The 7,687-nt window shown below is 38.4% G+C and overlaps 2 pseudogenes; both read left to right on the forward strand.

Annotated features, from left to right (window-relative positions):
- Window positions 1-152: 152 nt before the first annotated feature.
- LOC141562212 (transmembrane and coiled-coil domain-containing protein 6 pseudogene) lies at window positions 153-7,258 on the forward strand (annotated as a pseudogene).
- On the forward strand, window positions 3,695-7,258 carry LOC141562213 (transmembrane and coiled-coil domain-containing protein 6-like; annotated as a pseudogene).
- Window positions 7,259-7,687: the final 429 nt, after the last annotated feature.

A 7,687-nucleotide genomic window follows, 5' to 3' on the forward strand; every position in this document is an offset into this window, starting at 1 on the left:
AATGTAATACCTCCCTTTTGCCATAATATAGAAAGTATTACCCTTTTTTCCTTGAAGGGTATATTTGATGCCATATATTGAATTGATAAATGCTAGGAACTCACTATTTTAGAAGGGGAAATGCATTTAAAATGAGTTACTGTCAAGCCTGAATGAAGAATGACAAACTTGTCAGTGAGGAATGGACTTACCACTGCTTCAAATGCAGGAAGGTGTTCATTGTTTAGGAAGAGAATATCATACCTTACTAATATTTGTAAAAGAGGATTAAAATATTCAGTCACTTATTTATTTTAAAAATAAGTAAACAGAAGTCTGACTTTAATGTGAGGTCTCCCTCTAGGTTCAATAATGTGTGTAAAATTTGTTCAACAATACCCCTTTGAATTGCGTCCAATAAACTTCTTATACCAATTTCAGCTAGCTTTAGAATAGTTTATATTTTTAAAAAGTATATAAGTATATAAAATAATATGAAGTAAGATTGGTTGGGTGAAATTTTATCCATTCAGAGGTGAAGTTTGACAGATTAAATTCTCGTTCATTAAATAGTAGAATTAATATTTTAAGCTAGAGTGGTAGAAAATATTTTTATCACTCAAATCAACCATCTTTTGTCTGGGGGAAGTATGGAGGGAGCTATCAAGAATCAATAATTGTTCTATATTAATAAAAGTAATTTTAAATGAGATTAATCCTTTGACATTATTGTTTACTTTATTTTTATCATGGAGATAAGCAAAATTAATTCTGTAATGAAGTCCAGTAATTGAATAAGTGAGATAATAAGTGATATAATTGAATAAATGAGATAAGAATTCACCTTCCTGAGGGTTCAAGATAATTTTTTTTCACTTAAATGATGAACTGTTTTTTTTAGCATTTCAACTTTAATAAGTCTTGACAAAAAGTTGTTTTTAACATCTTGAGAGAAAGAGGATGAAAAACATTCCACAGGTGGCTTTTTTTTTTCTTAATGTATGAAAATATCTTTTAGAGAAACTTATTTGACAGAATTTTACCTTCTAAAATATTTCCATAGATTTTATCTTGACCATACAAGAACATTACTAGAAGCAAATGAAATTATCCTGTTTTAAAATGTTTCCCAAAATCTCGAGTATCATAATTGGAAGGAATTTCAGACCCTCTAATCTAGATATAGAATATACAAATTGTCAGTCAGCTTTTGCTTGAATACTTTCAGAGAATTAACTCTCTCCTAAGGTAACCTATTCCATGTCTTTGCCTCCTTACCTCAAGCCTAAATTTGGCTTTTTGAAATTTCATTCCACTATGGCTTTTCAGAGATGTTATGTATTTATTTGGTTACACCTTTTTGCTTGGTCTTCCTGACTGCCTGAGAGTGATAGAATTGTGGATTGAGAGCTGGCAAGGGCCCTCAAGGTCATCTAGTCAACCCCTGTTTTTTATAAAAAAGTAAAGGGACATCAGAAGGCTGTATTTTTTCTGTAGCAATCAGAGCTTTAATTCTAACTCAGATCCCGTGATATCAGTCCTACCAGTCTTTACAATCTCATTCTCTTAACCCCTTGAACATGCTAAAAGATAGTTTTCTTCTGACTTTGCTATCTAGCTTTTATATATACCTCATATATAGTCATTTTACAATTTTCATATTTATTACATTATTTGATCACAAATGAGACAGTCAAGGTAGCATTTTTTTCATTCATTCATTTATTCAGTGTACATTAGACCTCCACTTTTCATACTCTCAATGGGAACAATTAAACCAAAAAGTGTATTTTGGTAAGCCAAACCCCTGATTTGAAAATTAATGGTAATGGGAAATATTGACAAATGTAAGTTTGGAAAAGATCCGTTTTTCTGCTAGTTAGGTGCGTCAATAATCTTGTCAGTAGCCTTCAACCTCTCAACTCATTCTGAAACAATAGCTTTCTAACTAGGGAGAAAATATCCTGTATCTCTAACATGTCCTTGAATCCATTCCTATTATGCTGTATTTCTTTTCTCTAAAAGTTGTCTTAGTGACATGTTATGTCTTAATTTTATAATGTTTTTGATATTGGGATTCAGACTTTCCTAAGTCAAAGACATAATTTGCTTTACATTACCTCATAGATTCTAATAAGTAGGAAAAGATCCTTTTGATTCTTAGCTTTCTAATTTATTTTAATATTATATTGGTATAATTAAATGAAGGTTGACATCTTTTTTTTTTTATTAGGTTCCATTTCCTGTAAAGATTATACAGAAGGAAGACTATCATTTTAGGAGATTTCTTTTTAGATTAAGCAATTTCAGCCTAAAGAAATAATTTAAGTAAACGATGAAGAGGTTGTTTGTTACAGCCTGCTGGAGAAATCTTGACAGATGAATTTTAACTTGACCTTTGCCAATTGTTTGGCTTCCTTTTTCCTATGAATGTAAAGTATATCACTTTATGTTTGTGGAAAAATAAGCATGAATTTTAAGTTAATAAAAACTTTTCCAGAAGTACATACTACGTAACCTTCTTATTTTTCATTTTCATTTATGTCATAGAATAAATGTTAAAGTTTGGCCTCTCCTCCAAGCCGCACATTTCATTTAGACATGGGAGACATTGGCACAGGACCTTCCAGCATGGTGTGCCCTCATCAGAGAAATTCTGTGCTCTAGGAGCAGAAGTGAATTAGTTCAGAAGAAACTCAAGATTTCTACCCCAATGTTCATATGTGTGCCTTACCTGTGGTAGGCAGAGCATTTAGTCAGCTAGTTGAACACATTATAACTTGATTCTTGGAATGCCATTTTGGTCTTCAAGAACAAAGAGCAGCAGCTGCCCATCCTTGGTCTAATCCTCTTGTGCCTTCTGAGCACCCAGCATCATTTGGAATTGCCACAGTGGCTGCCTTCGGCCCACAGCTACAACCTATAAGAGCGGTGGGATCACTGGAGGGAGTAGGAGGCAGCTTTAAGGAAGGCCAGGAACAGCACCTGGTCAATAAGAGATTGTGAAGGATGGTGACCTTGAAGAAGCCAGATGTGAGTTCCAGAACAAGCCCCTGGAAGAGCTGGAGGTGCTACACTCAGTCCAGGTATCTCAACAGGCAACTGAGGAGAAGGAGGCTGTAATCAGCCTCCGCATGGCCTATAGCATCCTGGGACGCAGCAGACTTTTATCTGGCTAGAAAGCAGTAGTTGGACACTCATTGGACTCCTGACTAGCAACTGGGCTTCACTCCCGGTGGAGGCAGCTCGATGTCTGCATGTACCCATGCTGATAGGCTGAATATGGTGGAAGCCATCTGCCTTCCACATCCTAAGTCCTCACACACAGTTCTGGGCACGATGCTGACTTCATAGAGCTATGTCTCTACGCACTAGGTAATCTGGCTATGGAGAGTGAGTCTGAGGAGGCAGCAGCTTCCACAGGGTATTATTCCAGCTTGCTCTTTATGCATCCTCCTCCCATGCAGCTGTTCTGGAAGCTCTTGCCTACACTGTCACAAACTTTTGCAGGCCAATGGAGCTCCTAAAGAAATCATTTCCTTTGACTTAGGCTCTGCCATTCTCTTGAACATGCTTTAACTTTTACACCCTACTCCAGAACTGGGGGCTATAAGTTGCTGTGAAGTTTTCCTGGTGCCTTCAATACATTATCCTGGGGACCTTTGTGCATTCTGGGGCTATGGCTGATGGACATGGCTAGGGCTGCTCAGGATCTATGAATACAGGACTCAATCTGTTAGCCTGCCCAGTACTTAGGTGCTTTGGTAACTGTTAGGGGCCAGGACCGGTCACAGGGAACCTCAACAGTGACTGCCTCTTGCAGCTTCCCCGACCCGACGGGGCTTTGGACGTCTCTGGCCCTCCTCGTTGAGACAGGAGGAGGGAATCACCAGACAGAGAGCCAAGGTGGATAGAACACAGTGATGTTTATTGAAGTTACAAGTCAGCAGTGTCTCACTGAGCCCTTCCTTGTTCGCTCTTTTATTTTGTTTTGGGTTCTTCCGGGGCTCCACTAGTTCCTCCCTGAGGGTGCAGCCAAACCCTTCAGATGCCTCCCCAGCACTCGCCCAGATCCTGCCGCATCAGCAGTGCCACAGTGGCAGTTCCGGTTTAGGGCGGGTCCCAACATCAGGCCGTCTCCTTTCCACTCAGGAGGCCTAGGTCCAGAGCCCCTCACAGGTAACTTGCTGGCAGAGAAAGGAGCAGCACATGTAGAGATCCAAGCAGATTTTGGAGATGAACAAATTATAGTGCCATGTTTATCCTCATAGAGTTCTTCATCCAGTATCAACCAAGCCTGGTTCCTGAATGCCTCTTAAGTCCTCAATAACCTCACTAAAAAATCTTGGCTTTTGAACAGCATTGCTCTCTTTGGATTGGGTGGTATGCATACCGGTACTCACAATTCTGTACAACATTGCTGAGAAGGGCCCTTTCTACTGCCAGAGGCTCTGGCCTGGCCCATTACTCCTCCACATGCTAGATATCCTGATAGCCCAGAGCCTGGAGCTGTTGCACCTGCTGTTTGTACCCCAACCTGAGGCAGTTCAGGACTTCTTATAGCATGCTGGCCAGAGGCCTTAGAGAAACACAAAGGAGAGCTTGACCTGCAAGGACATACATCAGCTCTTCAGGAGGTGGCACTGAGAGGAAGTGCACTTGTACCAAATTCACTGGCATGCCATCATCTCTCTCCTCTACTTGTATGAGCCAGCCCTATTTTTCTGTGGTTCAGAAGTTATCATCTATGCTCCTGTTATGTTTCCCTTCGAGCCTGACTAAATGGCACCAGATCCTAGCTGCTCAGAGTCTCGTTATAATTTCTGTCCCTTTTCTTTGTTTTCCCTCTTTTGTATATCACAGCTTCTCTTAGAACTGAAAAGTTGCATTACATTAAATTTCTTCAGTCACCAAAAAAAAAAAAAAAAAAAAAAAAACAACCGAAGGACAAAAGGCAATCAAATTGTCACTATACATTGTCACTGCTCTTTGTATTATAATCTAACCTTAAACCCACCTTAACTTCCACTTATTGCTGTGTCTCTTGGGAGCACCACCATTTTTTCCATCCAGGTTTGCCACCTAAAAGTCATCTTTTATCCATTTTCATTCAACTGTCTTACCTCATCAATTACCAAGTTTTACAGATTTGATGTCCTTAATATGCATCTGTCTCTTCACACCACAACATATTAGTTCAAAACTCATCATCTCTTGAATATTGTTGAGTCATTTCAGTCATGTCCAACTCTCTGTAAGCCCATTTGGGTTCTCTTGGCAAATATACTGGAATGGTTTGCCATTTCCTTTTCCAGCTTGTTTTATAGATGAGGAAATTGAGGCAAGCAGTGACTTACCCAGGGCCTGAGGTCAGATTTGAACATGTCTTCCTAACTTCAGGCCTGGTACTCTATTCCTTGTGCCACCTAGCTCCCCAAACTATTACATAGCCCAGTTGGTCTCAGGGCATTCAGACTCCTCCCCTCCTTAGGCCTATTAATTGTGTCCGAAACTGCAGGGGCTCTACAATAAGTCTAGATTAAAATAGAAACATTTGTTTGACATTTAAAGGCCTCTGCAATCTTGTTTGAGCCTCCCTTTCCAGGCCTCCTTCAGATTTTTATCTTTAACACATCATGCTGGCATTCTTGTACCTCACATATGCTATGTTTCAAGGCCCCATGCCCTTTGCACAGGCTTTATTCTGTGGTATAAATGAAAATGAAAAATGAAATTTCATATACAATGTTCTTGTTCACTTCTGCTCCTTTAAAATCCCAACCCTCCTTTCAGGATTCTGCTTAAGTGCCACCTTTTTCAAGACGTCTTTCAATTCTTCTTGTTGTTTTGTTGGTTTTTTTTAATAGCTTTTTATTTACTAGATATACGCATGGGTAATTTTTCAGCATTGACAATTGCAAAAACTTTTGTAAAAAATCCAATTTTTCCCCTCCTTCCCCCCACTCCCCAAGATGAAAGCTAAACCAATATATGTTAAATATGTTAAAATATATGTAAAATACAATATATGTATACATATCCATACAGTTATTTTGCTGCACAAGAAGAATCGGACTTTGAAATAATGTACAATTAACCTGTGAAGGAAATCCAAAATGCAGGCGGACAAAATTAGAGGGATTGGAAATTCTATGTAGTGGTTCACACTCATTTCCCAGAGTTCTTTCGCTGGGTGTAACTAGTTCTCTTCATTGTTGAATAAATGGAACTGATTTGGTTCATCTGATGGACAGCCATGTCCATCAGAATTAATCATCATATAGTCTTATTGCTGTGTATAATGATCTCCTGGTCCTGCTCATTTCACTCAGCATCAGGTCATAAAGTCTCTCCAGGCCTTTCTGAAATCATCCTGCTGGTCATTTCTAACAGAACAATAATATTCCATAATATATAATTTATTCAGCCATTCTCCAATTGATGGGCATCCACTTAGTTTCTAGTTTCTGGCCACTACAAAGAGGGCTGCCACAAACATTCTTGATTGTTTATACCCCATCTCAAATCCCTTTATATCTGAGTACATCTAAGCATACTGTCCTCCCCTCCCAATAGCTTATAAGCTTCTTGAGGCAAGGATTGGCTTACTTTTGTATTTGTATTCCTCATATCTTTCATGTTCTAAATAAAACTTTATTGTTTGGTCTATGATAGGGTAGGAATACAGGAGCAGTAGTGAAGTTTTTAAAATTAGTGAATAATTTTATTTATTATACATCAACCACTGTATTAGGCATGGAACATAAAAGAAGAATGAAATACAGCCTGCCCTAAAAGAATTCCTTGAAGGCTAAATGGCTCAGTGGGTAGGAAATGACCCCCAGTCAGAAAGACCTGAATTCAAATCCAGCCTCAGACACTTATTAGCTGTGTGAATCTGGGCAAGTCATTTGATCTCTCTCTGCCCTAATCCATTGGGGGGGTGAAGGGGGGAATGGGAAACTAATATATTTGCCAGGAAACCTTATGCTATTGGCAGACTATGCTCCACAGAGTCATGAATGGTTGGACAAAGTGGAACAACTGAGGAACAAAGGAATTTAAATTTTAATGAGGAACACAGTAGGTAAAAAATAAGGTACATATAATAACAGTTTACATTTATATAGCACTTAAAGGTTTGGATTTCACAAATTTGTTCAATTTGTTCTCAAAGCAATCCTTGGAGTTGGGTGCTAATATATGCCTAATTGCTTCACCCAAAAGTGTGTGTGTGTGTGTGTGTGTGTGTGTGTGTGTGTGTGTGTATGTGTGTGTGTATGTGTGTGTGAACTAAAAAAGAAATCCCAGAAGTTTCAGTTGAATGATAAGATCTGAAATCCTATTACAGAGGGCTTAGAAGAAAATAAGAGAGGAGGAAGTGGAGGCACCTTAGATGACTTTCTCAAATATGGAGAAAGAAGCAATATAGGACTCTTGTGATGAGTCAAGTAAGGATATTTTTTAGCTCTAGAAGAACTAAAACTTTAAAATATATTCAAGGAATCAAAAATGCATCAATTGGCATAGTGTATTTTTTTTTTATCCAGAAAGCAAAAGAAACATACTTCAAAGTAAAATTATAATATCTTTGTGTCAATATTGCACCTAGTACTTCTAGTATTCAGAGTAGGAAAGGTACTAGCAGATGGAGACTAAAAATTGAGAGTGAAGGAATGATAAGGACAATCTGCTGGAGAAGAAGGAA

This window comes from Sminthopsis crassicaudata, chromosome 3 (genome assembly GCF_048593235.1).
Source record: "Sminthopsis crassicaudata isolate SCR6 chromosome 3, ASM4859323v1, whole genome shotgun sequence".
NCBI lineage: Eukaryota > Metazoa > Chordata > Mammalia > Dasyuromorphia > Dasyuridae > Sminthopsis > Sminthopsis crassicaudata.